We start from the raw sequence: 25,033 nt of genomic DNA, 5'->3' as shown, positions 1-25,033 counted from the left end.
ATTTCTTATCTTAACCTTATACCTTCAACCAACTCCCTGGGCATTTATAGACATATGATTTACTAATCAAAGAATTAGAGTTCTGTTTAGCATTGTGATTTTTGTAGTTAACAATATTTCGTGCATATTTGACACAGTAATAAAGACATCTGATGGATCATGTATTTTGTCATTTTTTGACCAATATATTTAAGACCTTTTCTTGCAAACAGTTGAACTTGTTGTATTGATAAGGGGTAAATATTTTCACTATGTCATTTTATTTTGATTTCTGCAATGACTAATATTATTGGGCATTTTTGGGGTACATGTATTGTTCATATATGTTCTTTTATGAATTACTTTTCCACTTTAGCCATTTTTTTTCCAGGTAGTTTGTCATTTTAATTTTGGTTTGTATAAACTCTGAATATATAAAGGATATTGTTCTAATTACCTATTCCACATAATAAGCCACCCATAAAAGTACTTGCTTAAAAGAATAATAAACATTTATTTTATTCATAAATTTATAATTTAGGCAGGGTTTGGTAGGAACATTTTATTTCTGCCTCATTCGGTCCAAATCAAAGGCTGGGGACTTACTCACTCCCATTTATCTTTGTTGATGCTGGCTTTCATCTTGGAAATTAGCTGGAGCTATTGACCAGATACCTACACATGACCTCTCTTTGTGGCTTGGGATTCCTCACAACACGGTGGTTGAATTTTAAAAGCAAACATCTCAAGGGACATCTGGGAGGCTCAGTCGGTTAAGCGTCTGCCTTCAGCTCAGGTCATGATCCTGGGGTCCTGGGATCGAGTCCCACATCAGGCTCCTTGTTCAGAGGAAAGCCTGCTTCTCCCTCTGCCTGCTGCTCAAGAGAGATGGGGGCAAAAACAGTACTACTTTTCTAAACTAGCCTAGTATGTCATGCAGAGTCATTTCTGCTGCCCTCCATTTGTTAGATATAGGTACTTCAGACTGACCCATGGTCAACAGGAAAATAATTACATATTAGACTACATTTTTTGCTGGGATGAGTATCAAAAAGTTTAAAAATATGTTTTAAAACCATTGCACTTTCATCACAAACTGAAATTCATGTCTTTAGAAATGTCTCAGTCATTTCCACCAGCAGAAATTGTCCATGCTCTGTTTTCTCTTATCCCTAAGGGCATTTTCATATCGTTTGTGCCCACTTCCAATAATCTTCACGTAATTTTGGTCCTCATTTTTCCAATTCTCTCCTTCTCAAGATGATTCTGGAAATCCATTTTTGCCCACCTGTTTGGCAGAGTAAAGCAGTAGTTGTCTTTTCTTGGTGCCATGATGGGCCTTACTTCAATGCTCCCCATTTCACACCTGTACCTCCTCCAGCCTCCAAGAACAATTCTGTCAATTGCTTCAGGTTTTTAGTCATGTCCTCCAGCATATTTTCATTATTTTCCACATTTTAGTTGTTAACTCCCACTAGCCCTGTTAGGAGGCTCCAGCCTTCTTGGGTGTAGTAAGCATAGGAATAAGTTATTAACTAGTAGGCAGCTGTCACTGTTCAGCTCCCAGGCAGAAGGACAATGTGTTTCTATACTTTCCAAACCCTGTTCCTCCCAGGCTGGAGGTAATGCAATGGTGAGTGATGGAAAGCACCAACTCATGAGATATCACTGGCCTGAATTAGTTGGAGACCAGGTTTTTACCCCATCCAGAATTATTTTAAGCATATAGGCTCAAGGTATTTCTTTATTTATTTATAAGGGAAATTCTTTTTTTCTGTATCTCATCCTCTGTGGCATACATCACTCTGAAACTCCTTATCAGATACTTTCAGGGTCAGGCTAGGCAGCCCCCTGTGACTCTGCCTCTAATTACCGTTTACTTCATTGTCAACGTGAAAGCTAATAATACTGTCATTAATTTAAGATGGAGATTCTAGCGTCAGAATAACTATCAGTGGCGGAGTGGAGTATCAGCCCTTTATTGAGGCATTGACTATTTTATTTAAACTGCACTGTTTTTGCTGTCAGTACTTTTGGAGTAAAAAAAAAAAAAAAAGGTATAGTCATCAAAACATTCCACAGTGCTGTGCTGTCTCTCTCTTGCATAGGAAGTTTCTCTTGAATTTATACATTTTAATATATTTTTTCTTTCAATAAACTTGATTGCTAATTTCTCTTCTGAATGTTCCAGTTTAAATAGTATTTCATTTTTTTTAAGATTATTTATTTATTTATTTGACAGAGAGAGACACAACGAAAGAGGGAACACAAGCAGTAGGAGAGGGAGAGGGAGAAGGAGAAGCAGCCTTCCTGCTGAGCAGGGAGCCCATGTGGGGCTCGATCCCAGGACCCTGGGATCATGACCTGAGCTGAAGGCAGATGGTTAACAACTGAGCCACCAGGAAATGCCCCCAGAATTTCCCTTTTGTTTCAGAAAATATTATATAATTTTGCTACTTATCAATGAAATAGCAAATTTTCATATTTTTAGGTGGTTAGCACTTATATATAAGGATTGGTATTTTTGTTTCTTGGGTTATCTCAAATACACACATTGATATACATCATATATTAATATACCAATTGATATACATGCATATATATATGTGTTTTATGTACATCCATTTATTTTCTATAGATATATACACACACATTTATTTATGTATTATATATGTATATACACATATATCTCTCAATTGATTTTCAAACTTATTGACAGAGAATATTTGCCTTTTAAAAACTTCTGTCTATAGTTACATTAACCTTCATGTTATTCTTGTATATTATTTTTTTGTCAGGTAGTCCAGATTTTATCTTTCATCTGCTTTTGTTTCTTAATGACTAGCTCTTGGTTTTATCTTATTATTTTTATTTCACATTTTCTTTTTTAAATTTTATTTTGAATGTGTAGCTAATTTATTTTTAGTATGCTATACTAATACTCTGTACACTAATATTCTGTACTAAAAATACTCTGCTAATTTGTTTTCTAGTAAATGAACTAAAGAATATATTTTCCTTCTAAATGCTATCGATGACATGTACAGAATACTTTCAGTTGCATTCATTTAAAAAATCTCTAATTTTAGTTTTAGTTTCCTTTATAATCTAAGTTATTTAAGAGACATACTATGTATATTTAATTTCTAAATTAAATATTAGCTAATAATATTTAATAATGATGTTAATTAATGTAGGTATTAATAAATAGTAATAGCATGGTTATTTGAGCCATTCTTCAGCTTTTAATTCCATGTTATTTTATATTGTTTTTACATTATTTTCCTACTTGCTTCTTTCTTTGGGTGAATTTTGAATGTCACTTACAGTAGAATATCTATTTGTATTTGAATTTTTCTTGAGTATCTGAAGATACTTTACTTTTTTTAAATATTTCATTTATTTATTTGACAGAGAGACACACAGTGAGAGAGGAGACACAAGCAGGGGGAGCGTGAGAGGGAGAAGCAAGCCTCCCACAGAGCAGGGAGCTCAATGCGGGGCTGGATCCCAGGACCCCAGGATCATGACCCAAGCCGAAGGCAGACACCTAAAGACTGAACCACTCAGGCGCCGCATATTTTACTTTTATTGGATAAAGACCCCCAAATAAAGACATGTGTCTCTTAAAAAACTTTTATTCAATTTATTTATTATATTATATCCTGCTTATATGTTAATAACTGAATAACTGTTATAATTCCTACCTTATAATTATGGTTGTGCCATTAATTTCTATTAAATATTAATTTCTATTTTAACTGTTTTTCCTATATTTATTTAGCAAGATGTCTTTTTCAATAGGATACCTCGTTAATAGGGAGTATGTGAAATTAATGCTCATTTTTCTAGTACCTAGTGGTGGAAATAGAAATCACTTTCAACCATATTTTTATTCTGGAAAACAGTCATTTATGTGTTCTCTTATTTATTTCAAATGTAGAATAACAAAGTATCAAAATGTTTTGTAAGTATGCTTTATTTTCCTATAGAAGAGCTTGGCCCCAACTACCTCAGTCTTGCTCTGGAAAACCTGACAAACTTACAAAAGCTGGATTCAGGGCGCCTGGGTGGCTCAGTTGTTAGGCGTCTGCCTTCGGCTCAGGTCATGATCCCAGGGTCCTGGGATCGAGCCCCGCGTCGGGCTCCCTGCTCTGCGGGAAGCCTGCTTCTCCCTCTTCTACTCCCCCTGCTTGTGTTCCCTCTCTCGCTGTGTCTCTCTCTGTCAAATAAATCAATAAAAATCTTAAAAAAAAAAAGCTGGATTCACTTATCCACGTGTGAAGTCCAAGATCTGAGGTTGGGAAGACTATCGCAATGGCAAAGTAACTGTGACCAGCCAGGTTCCAGTGGTGGGGATGGCCAGGGAAGATTCTGAAGTAGTTTCCTTGAGGAAAGAAAGATGGGCGGAGGATGGCGACCCTGACCCCACCTTGAGTCTAGGGTTATTTACAACAAGTGGCAACAATGTAATAAGAGCATGTCACAGGACATTTAACCTAGGCTCGGGAGGGGTGGGGAGGGGATCTTTTCCTGAGAAAGTTGCAGTTTGAAGGACAAGACCCATTTAATTGGCAGTTCTTTTTCTAGCACCACAGTACCAGAACGAACATGGCTCTGTTGTTAAGTACATAAAAAAGGTTGAGCAAGATATAACAACAAGACAATAAAATAAATATGATTGATGTTGGAAGAAAGTTGTGGAATCCCCTTATGGAAGAAATAAAGTAGAGTCTTAAAACCTGTTTGTAAGGGGATATAGCAAGGACCTGGGAAAATGCCAGAAGTGGATTGAGCCTGGGGATTTAATACCCTCAAGGCTGGAAGAGATGTGCCCACTGGGCCTTTGAAAGGGGCAGAGAAGCTTGAAGGAATCAACAAAAGGCAAAGTGACAAAGAATCTTGATTCTGTCCTGGGATTCTAAGTGATTCCTGTGAGAGATGCTGGCATGAAGTCTTGATCTAAATACCATCCTGCTGCTGGAATCCTCAACATGGTGGAATTACTGTGAGATTATTCTAACCAATAACACAAACAACTGCAAAAAATACACACACGCATGAACACAAGGCACTTGGCAGGAGGAAATTAAAAACCATTCTGTAGGGACGCTGTCAAAATAAAGAGCATATTAGAGTCCCATGAGAGGATCAGCATTATAAAAGAGATCAAAATTAAGAATACCCATGATGTGAGTGACTAGAGTAATTTGAAAGGCACAATCAAATAAATATGTTGAAAGGATTAAACGGGTAAAGTGAGGATTAGAAAAAATGGAAACTGTAAGAAGAATAGCCATATTTTAAAAGGAATCAAATAAAACTTCTAGAAATAAAATTATAGCCTCTGATATGAAAAAACTCAGTGAATGTTAAATAGCAGATTAGGCACATTTAAGGAGAGATTTAATGAACTGAATGATGGATCTGAGAAAATTATCCATCATGCAGCACAGAAATGGAAAAAGAAAATGTGAGAGGTAGGAGATATAAAGAAAAGAATGTGAACATATCTAAGAATCAATCGACCACTGTTGTGCAAAGCTATCATAGAGAAAACCTTAATATTTTACAAAGTACATAGCAGAAGGCTTGTATTAATAGAGATATATCTCATCTCATGGCTAAAAGACTCAATATCTTAAAGATGTCAGATTTTCTCAAATGCAAATAAATTTCTAAATGTGTTTTTCACAGAATTTAGCAGAGTGGATCTTAAATTCAGACAGATGCATAAATGTCTGATAACAGTCATGAAAATTTTAGAGCAGAGGAAGGTGGGAGATAAGTGGAGAGAAACTGCTATGCGAGGTAACCAAATACGTTATAAAGCTACAGTAATTTGAATAGTGTGATGTTAACAGTGGAGTGCATTTATAGGCAAACAATAGAAGAGGAAGTCCAGAAGCAGACCATTTATTAGAACTTGGTATATAATGAAGTCCAGTTTTATAAAACAATAAATAGTATTCTGGGGATTGGCAATTTCTTCTTAAAGGTTCAGGTAGTAACTCTTTTAGGTATTGTCTCTGTTGCAACTCAGTTCTGCTTGTTGTAGCACAAAAGTAGCCAAATATAATGTGCAGAAGAACAAAAGCTGTGTTCCAGTAATACTTTATTTACAAAAATAGGCAGTGGGCCCATGGGCCACAGTCTGCCCATCTTGGATCTGTTTAATAAATTGCTTTCAGATATTTGACAATTTGATTTGGAAACCTGTGAGATTAGATCCCCACCTTGCCCTGTGCACTGAGTAAATTCCACATGGCCTGTGCTCTAAACATGAAAAGGAAACCTTTAGAACGCTTAGAGAAAAAAAATGGGAGACTATCGTGGTAAGATAAGGTTTCTTGAACAAGACACAAGCACAAAAATTAAAATGTAAAATGTTGGTAAATTTGGCATTATATTTTTAAAGATTCTATATGTCTAAAGACTTTGCTAAGTGACCTAAGTTTTAAAATAGGCTACAGTTTGGGAGATGGTATTTGCAACATACAGAACCAGCTCAGGATTAGTTAAAAGGATGCTCATAGAATACATGTATGTGATCCATAAGACAGACTAACCAAAAGAAAAATCAAACGGGCAAATGACATCTAGAGTCAATTTAAGAAGAAGAAATTCAAATGGCTAATATGCATATTAAAAGAAACTTAATCTCAAGTAATCAGATAAGTACAATTGAAAATGTTAGCTCTATCACCTCACAGTCATCAATATTGTGGGTACGAGGAGGTGCAAAGTTAAATATTGCTGCTTTAAGCATAAGTGCCTACAGCTGTGCTGGAAAGCAGGTGGCCAATACTGAGCAGTGTTGAAGTTGTGCATACAGTACCATCATCAATTTTCAGTATGTATTTGGGAGAAACTCTTACTTATATGCACATGGAGACATATCAGGATATTACCTTGGCATTGTTTATAGCAGAAAAAAAAAAAAAAAAGGCAAGCAAAAATAAATATTTCATCAACAGAGAAAAGGTGAATATTTCCAGTGTTAATGAATACACTTTTCTACACATATTGATATTTACGAATATCAAAATTCTAACACTGAGTGAAAACTTCTTGCAGAATTATAAATATAATAAGATTACTTTCATGTAATGGAAAGTGCAAAAAACATTGCAATATATTGCTGTTTTAGTCAAAAAGAGGGGGTGGGGAGAGAGAAAATAAATGGATAATAAATATATACATGGATTCGTGGACTTGGCTGGATAGGATAACCACAAATTTCAGGTGAGTGGATGCCTCTTGGGAAACAAAGAGAGGAATGGAATTGGAAAGAAATTCAAAGGGAACATTAACTATATCTAAAATATTTCATTTTTTTGAAGTGATATGCAACAATTTTGACAATGGTCCCTTTATTATATATGGGCGGTGGGTACCCCTGGCATCACATCTTTTTGTAACTTTCTTCATGCTTAAATAATTCAGTATTTTTCTAAACAGGTAAAAGAGAAAAAGATACATACATATATCTACACATGTAAATACATGTATATATGCACACATGCACACACATATACATAGATGAAAGGAGTGGGGATGACTGATAGAGGTTGGATTATTCAAGGCTAAAAAGTGTGCAAAGGAAATAAAGAAACTGAGAAACTTGAGGGCTGCAGGTACAAGATAGGTTTAAAATATTAGTACATAATAGATCATGCAGAACATTTTTAAGCAGCAGAGAATCCCATTGAAGGTTTTTAAATTGAGGTGGGAGAGAAAGGAGATGGTTATAATAAATTCTGTTTTAAAAGATCCTGTAGAATGCAGCCAGGAAAATGCACGGGAGGTACACCCATACAATGTGGGTCTACCACTTAGAGATCTGTTTCAGCGGTCCCAAGAAGGAACAGTGGCAGCTCATAGTAGTCTAAGCTGTAATATCAGTAGGACTCGGTGATAAATTAGGGGAAGGAAATGAAAGTATCAAAATGGTTCAGGATATGTGGCCCACACTGTGTCATCCTGTTAGTCAAGGGATACAGGAGAAAGTAAAGATCATGATTTCAGTTCAAATATCTTTAGTTTGATGGGCATTTGAGACATGTGAGTGGAAATGTCAGATCATCCTAGAGCTCAGTGAGTCATTTGAGTTCGAAATTAAGGATTTTGCTTATTTTGGTAAATGAAGTCAGGGACTACTAGGGGATAGCCCAGGAGAGCACAGAGTTGGAGGCAAAGTGGCTGTGATCACTAACCTTGAAGAACCTCAATTTCAAGTGGTCCATATGCTGTAAATAGGTCTGTAGTAACATGGTGGTGAGGTATGCTCGGGGAGGGAAAGTGCCACACAGCGTTGTGATTAGTCTCAGTCTGTAGACTCTGGATTGTGAACTCAACAAGTTATTTCTCAGTTTTTATTCTTCCCCCTTAGTTGGGACAGGACGACTAGAGTGGGCTGGCTTCCAGATTTCCTTTCCCTACATCAGTTAAGCTCTGATAATACCCCAGTTGATTAGGCTCTCGTTGTCTAGTTCCCCTTGAGGTTGGGCCTTGTTAGGAACAGAATGCTCTGGCATATTACAAAACGATTTCTTCCCCCCCCTTACCTGCTGGAAGCCCAAGGAGATAGTTCTCTAATATTTTCTGTGGGCATCTGGTTGACCTCTTGGAGGTCTTCTGCCATTCCCAGGTCCTCCTGGAGTTTTGAACTCTCAGAGTTGCCCACGCAGAGCCCCCAGCAAAGCCTCAATTCCAGGGCAGGTTTGGTACCCTGGTACCGGTAACGGAGTTTCAGCTTGTGAGTCTCTGCCCTCGTGAGCCACAACTCCATGTATTAGCCTGTCTGTCTCTCCTGTCTTAGGGCCAGTGGTTTTCCCTGTGTCCTCCCTCTTTTACGGATCCAGGGAGAGTTGTTGGTTTCTCAGTGTGCTCAGACTTTTACTTGTTAGGGCCTAGTGGTGGGCAACTTCTATGTTACTCACATTTGGAACCAGAAGCTCAACAGATGTATCTTTCATGTCTCAAAAATCTTTCCTATTTTGTGATTTCTCCTTTTATATACTTATCTTATAATCACTGCATTATTTAGAAATCTCTGCAGATACTAATCAATATTGTTACTTGACCGTCATTCTTGTGTTCTGCATTCTCTCTCTTTCCACGAGAAATGTTTTTGCTCATTCATCTTAGCACTTCTTTGATAAGTAGTTAATTTTGTTTTCAAGTTTCTGGAAAGTTTTGATGGTTTGTTCATATTTTTCAATGAATGACTAAATTTTAGTCACTTTTGGTATTTGACATACATTTACTCAGCAGCTGAGACTAGCTATTTCTGCTATGTGCATTTTCACAGGATGTAACTTCTGACTGTAGGTTTGCACAGGTAAGTGGCTGCATGGGCCAAAATGCAGGCTATCATTAAGTTACATGAGCAAGGAGCTTCCAGGAAAGTAAGAAAATCTTTCATCCCTCAGTTGAGAGGGTTTATCCATTGCAATCATGGGTTAGCTCTCTTCTTGCTCTCAACCCCTTTTGTCTTTTTCTTTATGTTTTTTGTGGAGTTCTCATGTTACCTCCTTCTGGGATCTGCTACTTTTGTATGCTGGCCTCAACACCAGTATAAAGGGCAATCAGAAGCACATGTAAATTTTAGAGCCTGGGGCTCTGGTCTCAAAGTCTAGTCTAAAAGCAAGCAGCAACAACATTTCCTGGGAGTCTGTTGAAATGCAAATTCTTGGACCCTGCTTCACACTTACTAAGAAAATCTGAGGCTTAAAGCTCTTCATTTGAACAAATCTTCCAGGCAATTATAATGCACAAAAAAGTGTGAGAACTACTCTCAAAAGGAAAAGATACACAACTGACTGCTCTGTCTACCCAGGTGGGAGCTGGGGGGGGGTCCCGAAAGACCACCCAAGATGGCGATGTTCCTTCCCATGCCTTCAGTCAATTACATTGACAGCAATCTATTCCCTCAGTCTATTGCAGAATTGGACTTCTCCGGTCATTGTGTTGGGAAAACTGGCTTTTATTTCAAAATCAGCCCTTCTGGTGCTTATTTCTGTTCGAAGTTTTTCCATGAATCTGTATCCAAGTTTTTCTGTGTCAAGCTTCCTCAAATTTCAGTATCTCAGATGTGGCCTGCTCTTTTGCACTGTTTTGAAGTTGTCTATATATATGATTTGTGTGCATACATATTCATATATACGTACATATATGCACACACAATAATAAAGAAAATGTGTATAGTAAATGGATGTGTGTATGTATATATGGATCCATGTGTAGATGTATTCCCTCCACCCCCTTACTAGACACCTACTACACAGGCCTGTGTGGAACTGCACCTTGGCTCCCTTAAAGCACATGTCCATACTGCTACTGAATTCTGTGAATTCTTCCCATTCTCTTCCCTCTTCTGCAGTTCCCCGGCTGCCATATGTTTTAGGCTCCTTTTGTCTTTCACTTAACTTATTCCAACAGTTTTCTCAATTTATCTTCTGACTTCTAAACCCTTATCTATAGAAGAAAAGTGAGGACAATGAGTACCTGGAAGAAAAGAAGGACAGGGTTGCCTGGGTGGCTCAGTCACTTAAGCAACTGACTTTTGATCTCAGCTCAGGTCTTGATCTCAGGGTTGTGAGTTCAAACCCTATGTTGGGCTCCACTCTGGGTATGGAGCCACTTAAAAAAATAATAAAGTAAAAAAGAAAAGAAAAGAAAAGAAGGACAGACTTAATGAATCTTTCTAAATATACTGGTTCATTTGTAAAATCATGATAATACAATGTTAGGGGGAGCAACACTTGTTATTTAATGAAAAAAATTCAGGTAAGTTAAATAATTTTTCACTCTAATAGATATTCTAGGTACCAATAAATAACACTTTTGCATGAATTGACTTTTCCCACCAAGACCCATTATTTATAGGATGTTCATCTTATTTTTAAAAAAGATTTATTTATTTGAAAGAGAGAGGGGTGGGAAGGGGCAAAGGGAGAGGGAGAGAAAGAAACTCAAGCAGACTCTGCACTGAGTGTGAAGCCCGACTTGGGGCTCAACCCACGACCAGGAGATCACAACCTGAGCTGAAACCAAGAGTCGGACGCTCAACAGACTGCGCCACCCAGGAGCCCCTATAGGGTGTCCATCTTAGTGACTTTTAATTCTGTGTTTCCTTAATCCTGAGATCTTACTGTAAGACGTAACAGCAATTTAATAATAGCTTTTCAAGAAATAAAAAAGAAAAAAACCCCACCACACTAAATATATACATAGATTATAAGCAATATTCCAGTTCCAGAAACAGTAAAATGAGAAGTGTGTAAATATTAAAACAGGAATCACGGTGGGTAGAGAAACAGTAATGGTGCAATTTCACACTAGCAGTCGGATGGTATCTGAGTTCTCTGAGGTTTGTGTGTCGATCTCTCCCATTCTATGGAAAAGGAAATTGAGGGTCAGGAGAATTCAGTAATTTGCCTATTTTATGAATTGTGGGAACATATGTCTCAGTGATTTCCACTTCCAGGCTCTATTTGGTGCGCAGTACTTCCTTTGTAGGTCAGAAATTATCACCACTTAATCACAACAGAGGCATCGAATACTGTGCTCGTACTTACCTAAATGAGTTCAGCCTACTTAATAAGTTTAGAGAAACACATTTCTTCATTCTTTCTCACGTGCTAACCATAAAAGTGGCATTACTTTTCCTCAGAAGTGAAAACCATCCAAGTTTCTCTTTGAGAATTTTATCAACTTTTACCCTCCAACAATTTAACAAGCAAGGAAAATCCTTAACAACTGGGTCTATGCTCAAAATGCAGGGGTTTTTGTTTGTTTGTTTGTTTGCTTTTACCCCCAATCTAACTGGGAGTAAATAAAAGTTACAAAGCTTTCTGTAAATCCATGTATTTTCTTATAAATTTAAAAAGAATTCACATTTAAGTACTTTTCTGCTTATTTCCAAAAAAAGACCACAGACCCTTTCTGGCTATAGCTAACTGAAGGCAGGTTCCATCTGATTGGTGAACTATTGGAATTTCTTGGTATATTCATGGTTAGTCTTTATGTGGTTTCTAAAGTTTTCTTAGCCCTCTTTTTCGTCCTTCGGGTAAATCATAGAGTACTTCGACTAAAAGTACAATGTGCTGTTTTCTCTTGCATGGAAACTTGTATCACTCCAAATGTGCTATTTCCCTGTTTTTGTTCCTATCTGTTCCAGTGTTATTCATAGATTAATTCCTTAATAGACTATTGCTTAGAAACATCATCATAGACTAGTGATTAACAAGAGTCTGCTGTGGAATAGATTGGGATGCAATTCAATCTGTTATTTAGTAGTTGGGTATGTGTTCGAGCCCCTCCTAACTTCTTCATCTTTGAGGTTGAATTAATAAATGAAACTATTATCTGTAATGAGAATTAAATGAGACACTGTGGGTAAACTTTAGTAAATGTTAGCTACTTTCAACAGATGTCCCATCGAAAGCCTTTTCCCCTCATCTTTAGCTTCACTGCCTGGTGCACCTGCTAACTGACTCATACACATACTTTCTCTTTAGAAACAGTTTTACATTAATAATTGGATTTCCCTTTTCCCTTCCCTCCCCCTTTATCTCTATCTTCCCTCCCTCCCTTCCTTCTTCCCTCCTTCCCTCTTCCCAACACCCCCCCATCCTTGCTTTCTTTCTTTCCTGACTTCTTTCTTTCTTAGGGTTGCCAGGAGAAAAAAAAGAAAAAAAAAGGAAAATCTGGGAAATTCCAGATATATAAGGGAAGGATTTCTCATGGAAGAGGTGTATTATATTCATATCTAGTATCTTACAAACAAAAAATTGTGATGTCCAACTGACATATTCAGTCACTGGAGGTTTAAATATCTAGTGTCAATTAAAGCTTGAAAATGGATTATAGTATGCTTGGGTTCTTCTAGACATTGCCTAACGTAGATACATTTAGAAGCAGGTGGTACTCGGGAGTTTGGTATCATGTACAGAAGATTTAAAAAACTTCAGATGAAAACTGGGTTCTAGCTGGCTATTCAAATAATTTTTAGAGTCTCCTCACAGGGTTCAATAAATCCCTATCCTAGTCAAGACAGAGGCTACCTCCCTAGGCTATGACTTTTCCTCTACTCTTTTTGTTCACTGATGCTCCTAATTTCATTTTTAATTCTTTGTTGAAAGCAGCTGGAAGGTTTTCAAAATCCCAATATTTCTCCCTAGAGTTCTTCATAGGTCTTTTTTTTTTTTCTTTTTGTTTTTGTTTTTAATGAATAATGGGATTGGATTGGGTAAGGAAGGAGAATTCTTTAATTGTGAAGTGGTCCTTAGGGTCTTAGGAGTCACACGATAGGTATTTGCACTTGCTAACTTATTCCAATTATGTAAACTAAGAGACCTGGGAAAGTTGTTGCCAGTCTTCTAGTTCTTCAACATTAAAACCAGAGGTTTACAAGACTGATATTTGGTGCCTTTTTTAGCATACCAAAAGAAGACATCTATAGATGGAGAGGCTTCCAATCCCATATTTGTTGCTGAAGATGGGTATTTGGCATAGTGTTTAGCCATTTCTCGTATTACTTAATGAGGAAGTAAAGCCATGCAACTAAAGAGATTGTTTATACATAGCTTTCTGAAATACACACACATCTTGAATGCGTAATGATTTTTAAATGGCAGCTTAAGGACATAAGTGATATGTGCTAAAATGTAAATCGTGGATTTTCACCAAGTAAAGTTGTAAGAATAAGAGATTCTAAAAATCTATATGACATTTAAATGAACAAGGAATCGGAAAGGGCAAACCACACATTTACGAATGCTGATGTATGCTTCTAGTGAGCACAGACAGGGTGACTTTCTGAATCAAATGTAAATCACATAGCTTCTTCCAGTGCTCTAGGATTCCAGAAAGTGGGCTACCCACAAACAATCCATTAAAGCAGTTTTTTTTGGGGGGGAGCTATGTAAATAAAAATGAGCCTCATAATACCAAATATCTATTTTTATATATAAGGTTACAAAGTTATGAATTTTCTTTAAAATAACAATCCAGTTATGTAAATATTATTTTTATTTTTTCATTTTTCATTTTTTTAAGATTTTATTTACTTATTTGTCAGAGACAGAGAGAGAGCACAAGCAGGGGGAGCGGCAGGCAGAGGGAGAAGCAGACTCCCTGCTTAGCAGGGAGCCCGATGCAGGACTCCATCCCAGGACCCTGGGATCATGACCTGGCCCAAAGGCAGATGCTTAACTGACTGAGCCACCCAGGTGTCCCTAAATATTATTTTTAAATAACTAGATAGGTGTTTGCAGATATTTAGTGACTCACTTAAAATTACATAGCCAGTAGGTGACAGATGTCAGAAGTCATCATAGCTTTTCTGATTCCCTGAAAAATGCTGTCTCCCTACTGAACGCACCCTTTGAGCCATGGGGATGGACCTTTAGATCATTCTGTGTTCTTTCTCTCAAATGCTCCTTCTCACTCCAAAATGCCTACTGCTTGGTCATGGGCTGAAGTAGGTGTTTCCTGGGAACATGGTCTAAGTGTCCTGTTTGGGGATCGTTTGACTAGCTACGTGCTTTGTTAAAAAAAAATTTTTTTCTTGACACCTGTTAAAGTTGGTAAGGAAGACTATATATTCAAGAGGGGCTACTGCAGTAGGGCAGAGAGATTGGACTCAACTCCAAATACAAGGACAAGTGGGGATTTACAGCCAAGGAGCAGGGTAGGGGTGCTCAGTGGATAGAGAATTACTAAGAGGAAGTATCAGGGTTGGGGGGATTCCAGCTAAAGAGACTTGACCGAAGTCTTGCTGAAGGCAGACCAGGATGGTAATATATCAAGGGTGGGGAATGCGGAATTTGATTAGATATCCAGGGTGGGGGATTTTCACTAAACTGAAGCAGCAGGATTCTTGTTCAGACCGGACTAAGCTGATAAAGGACGGAGCTCAAGGTCAGGACCTACCTAGTTCATACCAGGACTCCAAGGAGCCTGCTTCAGGTTTGGTCAAGAATAAGTCTTGCGGTCAGTTTCTTTGATCCTGTTGGAACAAAGAGAACCTTCTCCTTGCAGCACTCCCAATGTGGCTGTCCTTTATCTGGCTTGTAGGAAAGATATGCAAGCAAAAGGGCAGATGTTAATCTCACTTCAAACAAGCAATTTAAGATGCTCTGAGAAAAAAATGTCACTGCCTCTCTCAGTAGGTAGTGAACCAGTAACCTTTGTGCTTGGAAAACGTTTTTAGAGCAGCCCAAGGCTAAGGAAACTATTCACTCACCATGGATATTTCCCGAGAACGGAAATATCCAGAACGACCATAAATGAGTAGGTGAAGCTTAATTCATTCATCTTCCATTTCCTATCAGTTTTAAAGAGCATCAGATACTTATGAAAGGAAAATTCATTCTTTGTTTGCTTTTACTCATTTTGGCAAAAGATTAAAGGTAGAAAAGTTCTCTGCTCTGCTTGTATTTCAAATTGCAGGTACGGGATTGTGATTGTAATTCAATTGTATTTGAGGCTACAGAGCCTCATGATTTTGTTTTGTTTTCCAGAACCCAACATTATCATTACTCTTTGCTCTGGGAGGTAGGTTTTCCCTCCCCTATACCCCAGCATGGCTCAAGCTGTCACCAATGCTTCTTGAGAATTATAGCCCTGTTAGGTCCAAGTATCAGTACCTGTTTGAATAAAACTCCGATGTGGGGGAGTAGGTGGGGAGACCTTTTATGTGTTGCTCAAAGCATTTTCACTGATAACTGAAACTGTGTCATCAGACAAAGCAAATGTGTTTTTACTATGTCTTATTTTATTGTGAATTCAGAGCCTTCTTGCCACTTATCAATTTATAGAGGTAAGAAAATTTTTCTTTTATCTAGCTTGCCTCAAAATTATCAAGCTTGAATTTGACCAATTGTTCTAAAGTCTTACCTTTAAATCCTAGAATGTCTAGAAGCTTTTGTGTTTTGGAAGAACTTGGTGGCAGGTGCTGTTTAGGACTGATACATTTTTTTCATCTTAGATTTAGTGTAAATGTTATTATTATAATTCACAGGTGCAGAGACTTATTTACCCAGTTTGGATCCATGCCTAAAATAATGCTATTTAATGAGACAAATTAAAATCATTTTATTTGAAATACATTGAGCTTCACATTGAGGAATTCATTTATGTACTCATTGATGCATTTATTCAAGAACCATTAATGAACACCTCATAAATGACAAGCACTTATGTCAAATGATGAGCAAAAAAACAAAAACAAAAACAAATAAAAAATCAGACACAGTCCCAGTCCTCAAATTGCTTATGGTCCCAGTTCATTATTTTTTCTTATCATCTTTGATGAGAAATAAGATACAATAAACTGTATCAATTTAAATTGTTCAATTCAGTTGTTTTTGAAAATTATATAAAATTATGAAACCACCACCAAAATCAATATACAGAACATTTCAATCATGCCATAAAGATTTCTTATGTTCCTTTGCAATGATGGCAGTCTCCACCTTCATCTACAGGCAAGTATTGATCTGCTTTTTATCACTAGAAGTTGATTTGCATTTTATAGAAATGGAATTAAATTATAGAAATAGATGCTCTTTTGTACCTGGCTTTATGTCATAAATTGTTTATATTATTAATTATAGCTAATTAATTTCATTATAATTATATTGTGTTAATAGTTATATACTGTATACATTATTATATTATATATTATAATATATATGATTATAGTAATTATGTTGCAATTAATTATTAGTTATATTATAAAACACCATTATAATTATAATCTAATAGTGTATGATGTACACCAGATATGATAATATATAAAATTTAGCCCCTCTGCTTATAATCCCTTCCATTCTGTGGCTTGCCTGCATATTTTCTATGTTGAATTTTTGTTTTATTTTTGGCTTTTTTTGAAGAATAGTTCTTAATCTTGCTTATTTATTTATTTAATTTTTATTTATTTTTTATTTTTTATTTGTCCCAATATTTCAAGTAGTAGTTCTTAATTTTAGTAAGTTTCTTTTATCATTCTTTTCTTTTTATTTTTCATGACTTCCATGTCTTAAAACCAGGTTACAAATATTTTCTCCTATGTGTTCTTCAAAGACTTTTAGTTTCTACATTTAGGTTCATAATTCCTTTCAAGGGAATTTTTCTATATGGTGTGAAGTGCTGTTGATGTTTATGCTGTAGAGATAACCAGTTGTTTCAGTGCAAGTCTTGGAATTATGTTGTGTACGTCTGCCAACTTTGCTTTCCTTTTAAAACATTGCTTGGGATAGTCTACATTTTATATATTTCTTTATGTATATTAGAATCAGCTTAACATTTAAAAAAATGCGTGTTATAATTTGAATGTGAATTGCACTGTTTATGTAGTAAATGCCCATTCTTAGTTTTTTTCCTAAGTAATTTATGTTTTAGTACATATATAAAAATTTTGTTTTTCCATTGTTAGTTACTTGTGCATAAGATACGATCGATTGATGTATATTAGCCTTGCATCTTGGGACCTTATTAACTTCACTTTTCAATTTTAGTAGTTGATTTGTCGAGGCTGAAGATTTTCTTGTAAAATGATGCCATCTGCAAATAGAAACAGTTGTAATTTTTTATAATCTTTATTGTTTTTCTTTTTTGTTTTATTGTACAGCATAGTACTTTCACTTAGTGATGTTTCTAGTTTGTTAAGGTTTAGTTATTGCATGTCCATTATTAGATTTTTTCTAAGTATTTTATGTGCTTTGATGTAACTGTAAATGTATTTTAAACGTTATTCTCCCTTTGTTTACAGTTATTGGGCTCTCTATTCTGTTCCGTTAGTCCATGTCTATTCTTTCCAATATTACATCATTTTGGTTACTATAATCTTAAAAAAAAATCTTAAAAGCAGTACCAGAAGTCCTTTAACTTTTTTTGTTAAGACTTTAAAAATTTTTATTTATTATTATTATTTTTTTTTTTTAGAGAGAGAGAGAGTGAGAGAGCAGTGGGTGGTGGGGCAGAGGGAAAGAGAGAGAGAATCTTAAGCAGACTCCACACTCAGCACAGAACCCAACCCCAGGCTCAAGTTCATGACCTTATACATCCTTCTTATCAATACTTGTATATATTTCATTGTATGAATACATCATACACTTCATAATTTCTCAAATTTTTTACGTTAATGTGGTTTCCAGTCTTATAGTATTATGAATAATTCTACATTTAATGTATTTAGTTTGTACATCATTTTATAATCCATTATGGTGTTCTCATAGGACATTCCTAAAATCATAATTGATTTCTCAGTTTTCAGATTTTAAATCCTCCTTATGTATTATATTTTCACTCAAAATGAATTTACCAAGTTAATGTGCATTTAATATTGCCGGTGTACATTCAAACCAACACTTGAATACATTAAATTATTTTTTAATCTATAAGATAAAAATATTATTAATTTCTACTTCCAAAGAAAAAATATAGAATATTTTTGCTCTTTTATTATTATTTTTGTAAATGCTTGTTAAATGGCTCTTCCCATTTTTCTTCTAAAATCATTGCTTTATTCTACAATGTATAGATTAAAAATATTAATTCATTACTCATATCGAAAGAGTAATACCAGGGCACCTGTGTGGCTCAGTCCGTTAAGCGTCTGCCTTCGGCTCAGGTCATGATCCTGGGGTCCTGAGATCAAGCCCCATGTCAGGCTTCCTGCTCAGTGGGGAGTCTGCTTCTCCCTCTCCCTGCTGCTCCCCCAGCCCCGTCCATGTGCTCTCCCTCTCTCTCAAATAAATAAATAAAATCTTTTAAAAAATTGAAAGAGTAATACCTATATGTCATATAAAAATTGGAAAGTAGGGCGCCTGGGTGGCTCAGTCGTTGGGCGTCTGCCTTCGGCTCAGGTCATGATCCCAGGGTCCTGGGATCGAGTCCCACATCGGGCTCCCTGCTCGGCAAGAAGCCTGCTTCTCCTTCTCCCATTCCCCCTGCTTGTGTTCCTGCTCTCGCTATCTCTCTCTCTGTCAAATAAATAAATAAAATCTTAAAAAAAAAAAAATTGGAAAGTACATGTAAGCCAAACATAAGACAGAACACAAAAGTATGGACAATGAAAAAAACATTTATGATCTCTGAACAGTGAAGTAATATGGTAGTGAAAATTTATTTGATTTATGACTGGACATATCTCTCTAACATAAACAAAAACAAAATAAAAATATATGGGTATTTTGTCCAGAGTTAGGTAATATTTTGGTGGAAATGCATCTATGTTAAAAAAATATGAATGAAAATTAAAATAAAGGAAAAAACAAAGAAATAAATCAAGCATATAAAATAATCAATCTATACAATTTAGACATTGAAAATGGCTCTGTGTAAAGAAACTTCCTCAATATTCTGAAATGACAGATAAATACATGAAAGTATAAATGTAAAATTCAATATTACTAAAAGAAAATGATTAACAAAAAAATTGCAAAGAAAAATGTCAAGAATATAAAGAGCCAAATGATACTAAAAATGATAAACAATTTTTTAAACTTACCAGTAAGCAGATAAATTATTTTTGTTTTGTTTTGTTTTGTTTTTTTAAGTAGGCTCCATACCGAGCATGGAGCCCAAAGCGGGGCTTAAACTCATGACGCTGAGGTCAGGACCTGAGCTGAGATCAAGAGTCAGACACTTAACTGACTGAACCACCCAGGCACCCCAGATAAATTATTTTTGTAATAAAACATCATTTTGGGGGCACCTGGGTGGCTCAGTCAGTTAAGCACCTGCCTTCGGCTCAGGTCATGATCCCAGGGTTCTGAGATCAAGCCCCACATCAGGCTCCTTGCTCAGCGGAAAGTCTGCTCTCCCTCTCCCACTCCCCCTGCTTGTGTTCCCTCTCTCTCTGTCAAATAAATAAATAAAATCTTAAAAAAAATTAAAAATAAATATCATTTTGTGTCATTTTAACTAAGTCAATATATCAAAATTATGAATAATAATGATGATTATAACAATAATCACTAACATTGTTACATGCAGATGAAAATAAATACACTCACATAGAAAAATACATTTGTTTTCAAAAAGAAAACATAACAAACAAACATATGAAAAGACGTTCAACATCATTGATCATCAGGGAAATACATATTGAAACCACAATAAGATATCACCTCATACTCATCAGGAAAACAGAAACTAATAATTGTTATTTTATTTTTTTAAAGATTTTATTAATTTCTTTGTTAGAGAGAGAGAAAGCACGCACAAGCAGGGCGAGTGGCGGGCAAAGGGAGAAGCAGGCTCCCTGCAGGGAGCCTGATGTGGGGCTCCATCCCAGGACCCTGGGATCATGACCTGAGCTGGAGGCAGATGCTTAAGCAACTGAGTCACCCAGGCATCCCAATTGTTATTTAAGAAAAACAAACAAACAAATGGAAAATAACAAGTGGTGGCAAGAATGTAGGAAAAAATGGATCTCTTGTGCACTGCTAGTAAATGTAAGATGTAAAATGATGCAGCTGCTAAGGAAAACACTTTGACAGTTCCTCAAAAAATTAAAAATAGAATTACCACCATATGTTCCAGCAGCTCCATTTCTGGGCATATGCCCAAAAGAATTGAGTAAAACCTCAAATCAATATTTGCATACCCATGTTCATAGAAGCACTCTTCACCATCGCCAATAGGAGGAGGCAACCTGAGTGTCCATCAACAGGTAAACAAAATATAAACATATAATGGAATGTTATTCACCCTTAAAAGGAAGGAAATTCTGACACATCTACAACATGGATAAACCTTGACATTATGCCAAGTGAAATCAGCCAGTCAGAAGACATTTTAAATGCAAATGGTTCCATTTATATGTGGTATCTACAGTAGTCAACTTCATAGAAACGGAAAGTAGGATAGTGGTTACCATGACCTGGGGGAGGGGGAAATGGGGAGCTGTTATTTAATGAGTAGAAATTTTTAGTTTTGAAGATAAAAAAGTTCTGGAGATTGGTGGTCCAAAATGTGAATATATTTAACATCAATGAACTGTACACTTAGAAATGATTAAGACAGTAAATTTTAGATTATGAGCTTTTTACCACAATAAAAAGTAATTTAAAAAACCCACCAGAATTAACAATCCAGACAAGTATAGAAAAAGATCATGAAAATAAATACACTCACGTAGAAAAATACATTTGTTTTCAAAAAGAAAACATAACAAACAAACATATGAAATAACGGTGGAGTAAGGCATTGCTGTAAACTTGAACATCCTGACCATAAAATATCATTGGCAACTATTAGCCATTTCTCTGCAAATGCAAAGCCCTCATTTATCATTGCTCGATAGAAATGATGTTAAAAAGTTAGCACATTCATTGTTTTATGTCCCCTATTTTTTATGACCATTTCTTCTTTCACTACAGAAAGAATTGTTATATGAGCTGTTGAACTGCTTCTGTTTTCTTATCTGCCCGTTTCTCTGCTTTACTGTGTCCGTACTCTCTTCATTCATCTTTATTAGATTTTCAAATCGCTGAAAAAGCCTGTCTAGTGTGAAAGTTTTTGTCAATTATTTAAGGAGGGAAAAAGCTGTCTAAGACAGCAAGGCTTATGGAATTGTTCTGGTTTCTTTGCCTTATGTACTTAGTCAATATTTGCTGCCCAACCCCACAATTCAAGAGGACTCAGATTTTCTTGAAAACCCTATAAATCATAGCACAAAGTCTTCTAGCCCAATTAAAACCAGAGAGAAATGAGAACTCCTCCAGTGGTTAATGAGGTGTACATGGTGGTCTGCATGGACTAGAATGCAATGACATGTTTTAAAAAGTTGGGCCTTATTCAGAATTAGATTAATTTCAGCAGGTCCAGATAGAGCACCATTCACCCTGGTCTTCTGATCTCAGATATTTTCTCAATCCTGATAATAAATAATAATAATAATGTTTTATTCTTTGGGGTTTAGCAACCATTCTCTTTCAGGTACAGCACTCAGATGTCTAACACAGAAAGATGGTGATGCCTTGGATAACGTGCCTCATCAGCAGAGCTTCCTGGGAGGGCATGGGACCAATTTGGCATCTAGGGGCCAAGTTAAGTAGGGTCTGTTGCTAGGAAAGCAGTGAAAGAGGAAGAATATAAGCTAAAACCAGTAAGTGAATATACGGATGAAGTGCCAAGAGACCGTTTGCAAGCAGACAGTGAGACTCAAAAATCAGAATGTGTGAGAGACTAGAGAACAAAAGTGAGACTCACAGCCAGAGAGTCAGAGAGATCAAATGCTAATACCACATAAAATTTATTTCTTTCCATATTTTTGTTGGGCTCTTAGTATTCTTGTATTTAATATCTCTCCATTCATTAAACTTTATTAAAGTAATTTTTGAAATATGCATGTAAAATTTAATGGTAAAAATTGCTAATAATGTTTTGATCTTAAGATAGTTTCTGTTGATAAATTTTCTTCCTGGGGTGCCTGGGTGGCTCTGTTGGTTAAGCATCTGCTCTTGGTTTCGGGTCAGGTCATGATCTCATGGGTCGTGAGATTGAGCCCAGCTTTGGGCTCCGAGCTCAGTGGGGAGTCTGCTTGAGATCCTCTCCCTATACCCCTCCCCCCACTCTTGCGTTCTTCCTCTCTCTCTCTCTCAAATAAATAAATCTTTTAAAAAAATAAGTTTTTTTCCTTCCTGTATCTTAAAATAAATTTTGGGGTTACATTGTATATGTGATTTTGTAGCTGACCATATAAGCATTATCCATAACCTGCTAGTAAATGTATTAACTAGCTATATAAAGGTATATCACATGATTATGCTTTGATATTTAACAGTTCCCATGTATCTGGAATATTTTTTCTTAAAAATTTTTTTTGCTATAACATATTTGTGTAAGTACTTTATCATGAAAAAATATTGCTAAATTACTTTCCAAAGTAGTTGTAATACATTGTGGTCTCAAAAGTAGGGTACTTGATCAGTGCTTTTTGAAGTTTAATGAGCATATGAGTCACCTGGGGATCTTGTTAAAATGCAGATCTTGATTCAGTCAGGTCTTGAGTGTGGCCCAAGATTCTGAAATTCTACCAAGCTCCCAGGCAGTGCTAATGCTGCTGGTTCACGGACTGTACTTTTAGTTTCAAAGTAGTAGATCACATATTCAATAAATCCTCATCCACTGTGAATATTTTCATTTTTTGAATCTTGGTTATTTTGGTAGTTGAGAAGGAGTAATCACAGAATATTAATTCTCATTTTCTTTTTATTGCTGGTGAGACTAAACGGTTTTGCATTTTTACATTTTCTATTTTGTTGTTGGTCTCTATGTCCTTTTGTCATTGCTTAAGCAAGGCCTCTAACAAAGACAAAGTTCATCATTTTATTTTAATAAGTTTTATACATACTTGTCATTTGACAACTAGCTTTCATCTCTAGGACCAGAAAATGGTAGATGAATAAATTTGCAAATAATAATGCTATGGAATTATATTTATCTTTTTATTTTAAAGAAAGTAAAAAGATCATGAATTTTGAAATGATTTTCAAAATACATAAATTATAAAAGATCGACTTCAAATACATGAAGAACTGTTAAAATGAATAAGAAAAATCCAATAGAAAAGTGAGCAAAATAAATGATCTGTCATCTCAAAGAAAAGGAAATACCTACGGCTAAATCCATTTTTTTAAAATGCTATTCTTGGGGCACCTGGGTGGCTCAATCTGTTAAGGGTCCCACTCTTGATTTTGGCTCAGGTCATGATCTCAGGGTCGTGAGATCGAGCCCTGTGTTGGCCCAGCATGGAGCCTGCTTAAGATTCTCTCTCTCCCTCTCCCTCTGCCCCTCCCCGCCCCCACCTCCCATGCTCTCTAATAAATAAAATAAAAATAAATGCTATCCTTATTAGAATAATAAATTGCCAATCAAGATCCCAATGAAATTCACTTTTTAAAAACAAATTTTCAAGATGAATCTTGACAATGCCAATTGCCCCTTACCCATTATTGAAGCAAGTTTAAATTGATGTAATTGCTTTGGAAACTAATCTAGAATTCTTGTATCATGCTGAACTTCCATGTATCATACACTCAGCAGTTCCATTCTTGGGTATAAACCCATGAAAAAAACAATTTGTATGTGTAGCAAGTGGCATTTCTAAGAAAGCTAATAATAACAAAAATTCTGGAAAAACACACATGTCCATAGAAAAAAGAAGGGATGACACAATATATATAATGGCATATTCTCACAGTGGAATACCCAAAGATATAAAAGAAAGAATCACAGCCACATATAATAATGTGCATAAAGTTTCATAGTATAATATTGTGTAAAAAGGAAAGTTATAAAAGAAATAGATTGTATAATATCTTTTACATACAATTTTCAAACAGGATAATCTGAATAATTTATTATTTAGGTATATATATATTTATATGATAAAAAGAAAGAAAATATACACAATTCAGTATAGTTGTTATCTCTGAACAGGAAGATAAAAAGATGGGTAACAAGTCAATGTAATTTCTTTGGTGTTATTCTAGTTCCTTACTTGGACAGTCTGGTGTGTATTTTATTTCTTAATGTCAGTTTATAATCTGATTTCGGATTGGAGACCCTGGATTACTAGGTGTAAAACAAACAAACAAACAAACAAACAAACAAAACCAACTCCTCTCCCCAAACTCCTGGGCAGGGAAAGGTAAAAAAGATCCCTTCAGGGATGCCTGGGTGGCTCAGTCAGTTAAGCGGCTGCCTTCAGCTCAGGTCATGATCCCAGGGTTCTGGGATTGAGCCCAACACTGGGCTCCTTGCTCAGTGGGGAGCCTGCTTCCCCCTGCCTGCCATTCCCCCCCTGCTTGTGCTTGCTCTCTCTCTCTCTCTCTCTCTTGTTCTCTCTGTGTCAAATAAATAAATAAATAATCTTAAAAATGAGATCCCTCCAATTAAAATAAAACACACAAGTTAAATTATCACTCTAAGAGAGATAGTCAACAAAATCAACAAATTAACAACCAGCTGATGAATTCAGTCCAGAAGAAAGTAAAGTAGTGTAAGAACCTGAAAACTACTTTAAAATAAG

The sequence above is a fragment of the Mirounga angustirostris genome, unplaced genomic scaffold (genome assembly GCF_029215605.1).
Source record: "Mirounga angustirostris isolate CCGP_5_RB_7025 unplaced genomic scaffold, mMirAng1.0.hap1 SCAF_6, whole genome shotgun sequence".
Lineage (NCBI taxonomy): Eukaryota > Metazoa > Chordata > Mammalia > Carnivora > Phocidae > Mirounga > Mirounga angustirostris.
Note: the sequence above shows the minus strand (reverse complement) of the source record.